The following is a 10,002-nucleotide window of genomic DNA, read 5'->3' on the forward strand; positions in this document are numbered from 1 at the left end:
AAAATTTATTATTAAAATTTGAATTCCACCACTGAAATATAATATTATTTAGCTAAGTAAAGTAAAAACGTTAAGGAGAGAGAGAGAGGTAAGTGAACGTTGTAGCTGCTTTACTACAAAAACAGTTGAATTTTTAATCAATTTTATGTTGTGCTGTTTAATTTTTTCATTTGCGTTTTTAATTTAAATTGCTTTATTTATTTCGCTTGCATGTATACGGTTTTTAAATTGTTTAGAGGGAATTTACATTATTTATTCAAATGCTTTACGCAATTTTTAAAATACGTTTAACAAAGCCGGGGTAGAAATTCTGCATGCATATTTACAAAATTTTACACCGGTTTTGTTTTGACTTTTTTTAAATGTATTTGCATATATTTTGTTTGATAAAATCTTTGCGGAATTGAATTAATGTTTGGTTTGAACATTGTCATTAAATTGTAAAAATTAAAACTTATTTATAACTTCTTAATTATTACTAATAGGTAATTCTAAATTACTTTATTATTTTTTATCAATTCAAATTATATAAAAGTTAAGTTTATCATCGTAATGATAAATTTAACCCAACACAACCTAACTTTTATCTAATTTGAATTTGTAAATAGTTAGGTTAGGTTTATCATTATGATAATACACCTAACCTAACCTATCTTTTAAGTTATGATTATTGTCTTATTCTTTTAATAATTTAACATACAAAATAAATAAACAATATTATTTTTAATTAAATTTATTTTATTTATTACACCTTATTTAATGTTTATGATGATCCTTACCTAACCTAAGCTTTTAATCATTATTAATAGGTAACAATAATTATTATTTTATTATACTTTATAAAAAAGTATTCTTAAATTAGTTTAACGTTGATAATAAATAAACATTTATCAGTTTTAGGAATTCAAAACATATTTTTTATTATAAAGTATTTTATTTTAAATTATTACTCATTATTTAATATTGACGATGAACCTAACCTAACCTAACCTAACTTTTAAATTATTATTAATAGGTAACATTCATATTACTTTGTTGTCCTTTGTTAAAAAAGGTATTCTTTAATTATTTTAACGTAAACATGAATAAACATTTATTAATTATAAATTAAAAATGTGTTTTAAGTAAAAACTATTGTTACTGAGTTTTATTTTAAATTAATACACATTATTTAATATTTATATTATTCCAAACCTAACCTAACGTTTAAATTATTTGAAAATTAATAAATATTATTTATTTAAAACAAATTTTGAATTAAAATTATTGTTTCAGAATTTTCTAGTAAATTATCATACGTTATTTAATATTGGTAATGAACCTAACCTAACTATTAAATATTTATTAATAGATAACAATAATATTATTTTGTTATCCTTTATTAAAAAAGGCGTTCTTAAATTGTTTTAAGGTAAGAAATGAATAAACATTTATTAATTATAAATTTAAAATGTGTTTTAAATAAAAACTATTGTTTCTGAGTTTTATTTTAAATTAATATACATTATTTAATGTTTAAGATGATGAACCTAACCTTACTTTTAAATACTTATTAATAGGTAACAATAATATTACTTTATGAATATATTTTAAGAAAGCTATTCTTAAATTATTTTAATATAGAAAATTGGTGATGGACCTAACCTAACCTTTAAATTATTATTAATAGGTAACAATAGTATTACTTTAGCCTTTATTAAAAAAGGTATTCTTAAATTATTTTAACGTAAAAAATAAATACACGTTATTAATTATAAATATAAAATCTATTCTAAATTAAAACTATTGTTTGTGAGTTTCATTTTAAATTAATATGCATTATTTAATATTTACTATATTGATTTTGAATTAAAATTATTGTTTCAGGATTTTATTCATTATTTAATATTGAAACTGAACCTAACTTAACTTTATTATTAATAATAATACTTTATTATACTTTATTAAGAAGATATTTATAAATTATTTTAACGTAGAAAATTAATAAACATTTAATAATTATAAATTCAAAATTTCATGTTTTTATTTTAAATTATTATACGTCTTTAAACTAAATAATACTTTAACATAACCTAACTTTTATTTCTTGTGGAGAGGGAATCTTTTACGGACTCTGCCGCCTATTTGGGCATATTTTCCAAGTATATACATGATGATGTTATTGAATTGTTTGGAAAAATAATTTAGTTTGTCTCTTGTTATTAATCGACGATGTTCTTGATGCTTTCTAAAATAAATTTTGAAAGCTCATCACTTTCTAATATATTTGAGAATGTGTTTGTATTAAATATGCCACAAATGTTTCTTATGTTATCGATGGTTCTAACTTAATCTAACTTTTTATAACTTAACCTAACTTTTTCCAATTTAACCTAACTTTTTCTAACTTAAATTAACCTAAGTTAATTTAAGTTAAAACTTGTATAGACAAAGGATAGATGTTAAATAAAATCATTTATTACTATTTTAATGAAGTAATATTGGCTCAATTGTTAATTACACATTCCGAAAGTAACAATTACATGCACGGGCATAACTTCGATATTTAGTGAAAATTCTATTAGTGCCCCGCACGTTCGTGTTCACGTTGCTTTTTTTCTTTTCCTCTCCGGCACTTTTGCTAATAAACCATTTGTTTATGCGTCCGTTTCCGGTATGTTTTAATCAAACTAGGGTTTTGTTTTTGGGGGCGGAAATGCCGCGGCGCCTCGTTCAAATTGGATTATCACCGAAGCAGGTGTCTAACATCACATAAACCAACGGCCATGAATAATAATTATCCGTTTCAAATCTCTATTTTTGTTAATTCACAGACGCAATTAAATATTATCAACTGACCGTTTTGCGTTTGTTAATGCTGAAATATTAAACGGTATTTCCGCCATTGTTTAATTGCACAAGCACAGTTTAATTCGCTCGTAAATTTTTAGTATTATTCCATATTAAAATAATTTTATTATGGCGGATTTAAATACATATTCGTTTTATCTGCTGGGAGCATACCGTCTATAAATTATGTATAAACAATTTACATATAAATTGCCGCGAAATCCAAATAAATTCATTTGAATTGTTGCTTTTATTTAAATTAACGCAAAAATTTATGTTTAATAGGAATTCCAGACGGGGAAATGGTGAAGTTTCAATGGTACTTGATTTAACTAGCCATAAACTATTTCTATTATCGTCTCAGTTCCGAACTTAATAGTTTATTGGTTAAGGTGTTGTTAACTTCGAAACTTATGTATTTTACTTTGTCACAAACTTATGATCCTATTTGGAGCTGTTTTCATTGTGCGATTCCCATGGAAACTTATTCAGCATTATGTGTTTCTAATTTTAATTAAATAACCAAATAAATTTTCATAATACACACAATGTTACTATATTTACTTGTATTTATTTTGCCAAGTATTTTTTTTTGTGAATAAATATTTATATTTTTAGAAATAATTATTAAAATTGTTCTATTTTCTTGGAAAGATCAAAAAACTATTAAAATTAATAGTACAAGTTTAGTATTTTAAACTACTAGTCAAGAAAACTGATGATTAATTAGTAAAAGTGTACTAATTCATTTATTAGCTTAGGAATTTACTAATAATTCGTATTCTTTATTCAGTAGTTTAGAAAAATCCTGAATTATTTGTAAAATTCGTCTATTTTATTCAGATATTAAGAAAAGTACTGAATAATTAGTACATAAGTTTTATTTTAATTGGTAGATAAAAAAATGAAACTACTGAAATTAATAGTAGTAGTTGCTTAGTTTTCTAAACTTCTACCACTGAAAAATACTGATTACTTAGTAAAATTTCTATTAATTCATGAATTTACTAATTAAATAGCTTTTATTATTATGTAGTTTAAAAAATTAGAGAGTATAAATTTATACTATTTAATTCGGTGACTTAGTAAACCACTGAATAAATAGTAAAATTCTACTATTTCATCTACTAACTCATGAATTTACTAATTAATTAGCTCTTATTATTATGTAGTTAAGAAAATTACTGAGTAATTTGTAAATTTATACTGTTTAAGCCTGTGACTAAGTAAACCACTAAATAATTAGTAAAATTCTATTATTTCATCTACTAATTCATGAATTTACTAATTAATTAGCTTTTATTATTATGTAGTTAAGATAATTACTGAGTAATTGGTAAATTTATACTCTTTAAGCCGGTGTCTAAGTAAACCACAGAATAATTAGTAAAATTCTACTATTTCATCTACTAACTCATGAATTTACTAATTAATTAGCTTTTATTATTATGTAGTTAAGAAAATTACTGAATAATTTGTAAATTTATACTATTTAAGCCGGTGCCTAAGTAAACCACTGAATAATTAGTAAAATTCTACTATTTCATCTACTAACTCATGAATTTACTAATTAATTAGCTTTTATTATTATGTAGTTAAGAAAATTACTGAGTAATTGGTAAATTTATACTCTTTAAGCCGGTGTCTAAGTAAACCACTGAATAATTAGTAAAATTCTACTATTTCATCTACTAACTCATGAATTTACTAATTAATTAGCTTTTATTATTATGTAGTTAAGATAATTACTGAGTAATTGGTAAATTTATACTCTTTAAGCCGGTGTCTAAGTAAACCACAGAATAATTAGTAAAATTCTACTATTTCATCTACTAACTCATGAATTTACTAATTAATTAGCTTTTATTATTATGTAGTTAAGAAAATTACTGAGTAATTGGTAAATTTATACTCTTTAAGCCGGTGTCTAAGTAAACCACTGAATAATTAGTAACATTCTACTATTTCATCTACTAACTCATGAATTTACTAATTAATTAGCTTTTATTATCATGTAGTTAAGAAAATTACTGAATAATTTGTAAATTTATACTATTTAAGCCGGTGACTAAGTAAACCACTGAATAATTAGTAAAATTCTACTATTTCATCTATTAACTCATGAATTTACTAATTAATTAGCTTTTACATTTCATTGAAGACATTTTTCGCATAACTTTGTAAATGTGCAGCTGTGACTAAATAAACCACTGAATAATTAGTAAAATTCTACTATTTCATCTACTAACTCATGAATTTACTAAATAATTATCTTTTATTGTTATGTAGTTAAGAAAATTACTGAGTAATTTGTATATTTATACTATTTAATACGGTGACTAAGTAAACCACTGAATAATTAGTAAAATTCTACTATTTCATCTACTAATTCATAAATTTACTAATTATTAGCTTTTATTATTCTGTAGTTTAGAAAGTTACTGAGTAATTTGTAAATTTATACTATTTAATTCAGTAACTTAGTAAACCACTGAATAATTAGTAAAATTCTACTATTTCATCTTCTAACTCATGAATTTACTAATTAATTAACTTTTATTATTGTGCAGCTTAGAAAATTACTGAGTAATTTGTAAATTTATACTATTTAAGCCGGTGACTAAGTAAACCACTGAATAATTAGTAAAATTCTACTATTTCATCTACTAACTCATGAATTTACTAATTAATTAGCTTTTATTATTATGTAATTAAGAAAATTATTGAGCAATTTGTAAATTTATACTATTTAAGCCGGTGACTAAGTAAACCACTGAATAATTAGTAAAATTCTACTATTTCATCTACTAACTCATGAGTTTACTAATTAATTAGCTTTTATTATTATGTAGTTAAGAAAATTACTGAGTAATTTGTAAATTTATGCTATTTAAGCCGGTGACTAAGTAAACCACTGAATAATTAGTATTTCATCTATTAACTCATGAATTTACTAATTAATTAGCTTTTATTATTCTGTAGTTTAGAAAATTACTGAGTAATTTGTAAATTTATACTATTTAATTCAGTAACTTAGTAAACCACTGAATAATTAGTAAAATTCTACTATTTCATCTTCTAACTCATGAATTTACTAATTAATTAACTCTTATTATTCTGCAGTTTAGAAAATTACTGAGTAGTTTGTAAATTTATACTATTTAAGTCGGTGACTTAGTAAACCACTGAAAAATTAGTAAAATTCTACTATTTCATCTACTAACTCATGAATTTACTAATTATTTAACTTACTAAATTAGGAAACTATTGATAAATTAATAAAATACTACTTTAACCAATAGTTCTGCTAATTAGAAACTTCTAGTAGTTCTATGAGTAATACAAAACATTGTTGATTAATGGGTTTCTACTATTTTATTCTATATTCAGAAAATTACTGACTAATTAGTAAAATTGTATTATTTCATTCCATAGTGCAGAAAACTATTGATTATTTGAACTGAATTCACCGAAGCAACGTGTGATTCAGACATGGCGAGTGCAAAATTTCACATTCGAAATGAGCCTGGGGTCAAATTCATTGTGAACCAAAGTTACAATTCATCGCAAATTCCAAAAAACGCATTTGTCAAACGAAATCGTTTTTGATGTGCATCAAATATTTGCAACTGCAGCCAATAACTATAATTCTTAATAAAAAAAAAATCCAGCAATAAAGTCGATATTTATCGGCAATTTCCCATATAGACCGTAAATTTGGAGTTCGAATCAAATTTACGAATGCGGTCGTCGGTACTTTATGCGCCGCGTTTAATTTAATCAGCAGAGAAACGTGCGGCGGTTCATTTAAACAATTAGACACGTTTGAAGTAAATCCGATGTTATTGGCATTGTTACACTCAAAGATTTAATTTTCCAAATTGTCAATTATTAATTAATTTAATTAACAACCAATATTTCTGTTTGTGTGTTTGTTTAATTCACTCTAATGGAGGAGTTTCTCTTAATTACCATTACTTTTGCTTAAGTGATTAATAGACAGAGTTAAAAATGTAAATCGTCGAGCTTGACAAAGAGCTTTTGCATAATTTATCATCCATTATATAATATACACTGATAATATACTAAATGGGTTTCAAATTTATTAAATGTGAACAACAGCTTCACTTGACAACTCGTTAGGCATTAAATTTTAAACAACAAAACGTTTTTGTACATTAATCAACTTCACATAACCTTAATTTCGTACTTCTTATTTAAATGCAGTGTTTCCCTTGCTGTGCATTAATGCGTTTCTTTCACTACATTTTAGCCTAATTAACTTTCATTTAAAGACCACCTTTTTACATAATTTTGTGAATGTTAAACATTGAAAATTAATTAATTAAGCCATAATAGAATGGAGTGCAGGCTACAATTTAATTATATTTTAAATGAAAATTTTAATATCATAAAATTTGCCTTTAATAACGAGGAAGTTTTACACCTATTTTACAAATTAAAAACTTCTTTTAAATTGTTTAGTACTTCGGTATTCAATTTTAAATAACACAACATTAATTAACTTCATAAAACCTTAAATTCCCATTTCTTATTTAATTGCACTTTTTGCATCGCAGTGTAATTGTGCCTTTTTTTAGTCCATTATAATTTAATTAACATTTCGTTGAAGACATTTTTCGCATAACTTTGTAAATGTGCAGCTGTGAAAAGAATATAAATCATTATTATACTTTACACCACAATCTTATTGTCTAAGTTTAATTTTAGTTTAGTTTTAGTTTAGTTTTAGTTTAGTTTTAGTTTAGTTTTAGTTTAGTTTTAGTTTAGTTTTAGTTTAGTTTTAGTTTAGTTTTAGTTTAGTTTTAGTTTAGTTTTAGTTTAGTTTTAGTTTAGTTTTAGTTTAGTTTTAGTTTAGTTTTAGTTTAGTTTTAGTTTAGTTTTAGTTTAGTTTTAGTTTAGTTTTAGTTTAGTTTTAGTTTAGTTTTAGTTTAGTTTTAGTTTAGTTTTAGTTTAGTTTTAGTTTAGTTTTAGTTTAGTTTTAGTTTAGTTTTAGTTTAGTTTTAGTTTAGTTTTAGTTTAGTTTTAGTTTAGTTTTAGTTTAGTTTTAGTTTAGTTTTAGTTTAGTTTTAGTTTAGTTTTAGTTTAGTTTTAGTTTAGTTTTAGTTTAGTTTTAGTTTAGTTTTAGTTTAGATTTAGTTTAGTTTTAGTTTAGTTTTAGTTTAGTTTTAGTTTAGTTTTAGTTTAGTTTTAGTTTAGTTTTAGTTTAGTTTTAGTTTAGTTTTAGTTTAGTTTTAGTTTAGTTTTAGTTTAGTTTTAGTTTAGTTTTAGTTTAGTTTTAGTTTAGTTTTAGTTTAGTTTTAGTTTAGTTTTAGTTTAGTTTTAGTTTAGTTTTAGTTTAGTTTTAGTTTAGTTTTAGTTTAGTTTTAGTTTAGATTTAGTTTAGTTTTAGTTTAGTTTTAGTTTAGTTTTAGTTTAGTTTTAGTTTAGTTTTAGTTTAGTTTTAGTTTAGTTTTAGTTTAGTTTTAGTTTAGTTTTAGTTTAGTTTTAGTTTAGTTTTAGTTTAGTTTTAGTTTAGTTTTAGTTTAGTTTTAGTTTAGTTTTAGTTTAGTTTTAGTTTAGTTTTAGTTTAGTTTTAGTTTAGTTTTAGTTTAGTTTTAGTTTAGTTTTAGTTTAGTTTTAGTTTAGTTTTAGTTTAGTTTTAGTTTAGTTTTAGTTTAGTTTTAGTTTAGTTTTAGTTTAGTTTTAGTTTAGTTTTAGTTTAGATTTAGTTTAGTTTTAGTTTAGTTTTAGTTTAGTTTTAGTTTAGTTTTAGTTTAGTTTTAGTTTAGTTTTAGTTTAGTTTTAGTTTAGTTTTAGTTTAGTTTTAGTTTAGTTTTAGTTTAGTTTTAGTTTAGTTTTAGTTTAGTTTTAGTTTAGTTTTAGTTTAGTCTCTAGTCTAGTCTCTAGTCTAGTCTCTAGTCTAGTCTCTAGTCTAGTCTCTAGTCTAGTTTAATTTAATTTAATTTAGAGTTTGATTTAATTATTGTGAATGTCACATTTAATATTATAAAAAGTATTTTTTAGCAATTTTATCAAAGTAACTTTGATATTAAAACTAATTAATAATTAAAATGTGCACACCTTGACAGCCTAATAGTATCAGAATACATTACGTGCCTTAGAAAGGTGTCTTTAATCAAATTATTCCCTAAAATTGGGCGACTATAACACTATTATATAGTGCCACGGGTCTAACGAGGTGGTTTTCTCACCTTCCCCAATGAAATTTAATATCGGCAATCCGACGCTCGCTACAGTGCCAAAACACGTGACCTGTTCCATTATGTGTTAGCGATTATGTTAAAAAGACCCAATTACCATTGGTACCGGAGCTCAACAAACAATTTCGACGTTCGCCCCGTTTTGTTTTTGTCCGGCGCGTTAAACGTCCGAGGGGATTATGGGCTGTCTCGCAACAAAAACAAAAATCCTCACAAGTTTGGGGATTAAATTTTCAGTAAAAATGTTATTTAAATTAGCTGCGATGTAAGAGAAAATCAATAGGCTTGTTACTTTGGCGTTAATGTTTCAGGTGTTTTAATTATTCATAATCTTTTTTTAATTAATATTTTCCGTTGAAAGCACGATTTTTATTATTTATTTACGTTTTAATTAATTGCAGCTTTATTAAATAAGCGATTTTACTAATTAATCAGTAGATTTCTGAGCTGTAGAACGATTTAGTAGTTTTTGAAACTACTGAATAAAAAAGTAGTATTGAAATAGTACAATTATTAATTAATTAATTAAAATACAATATTTGAATAAGGCTACTAAAAAATATTTTTTAAACAGTCTGTACTACTAAAGGAATAGTAGTTTCTGAGTTACTGACTAAAATAATAGAAATTCACAAATTAAACAGTAATTTTCTAAACTACTAATTGAAATAGTAAAACTTTCATCAATAGTAGATCAATAAAATAGTAAAACTTTACTACTTACTTTAATTTAATGGTAGTTTCTGAGTTACTGACTAAAATAATAGAAATTCACAGACCAAACAGTAATTTTCTAAGCTACTGATTGATATAGTAGTACTTCAATCAATAGTAAATTAATTTAATAGTAAAATTTACTAAATAAATAGTAGTTTTCTGAGTTACTGATGAAGTAATATAATTTTAGTAATTAATGAGTAGTCTTTTGAACTGCTGAAATAGTATAACC

The sequence above is a fragment of the Aethina tumida genome, chromosome 5 (genome assembly GCF_024364675.1).
Source record: "Aethina tumida isolate Nest 87 chromosome 5, icAetTumi1.1, whole genome shotgun sequence".
NCBI lineage: Eukaryota > Metazoa > Arthropoda > Insecta > Coleoptera > Nitidulidae > Aethina > Aethina tumida.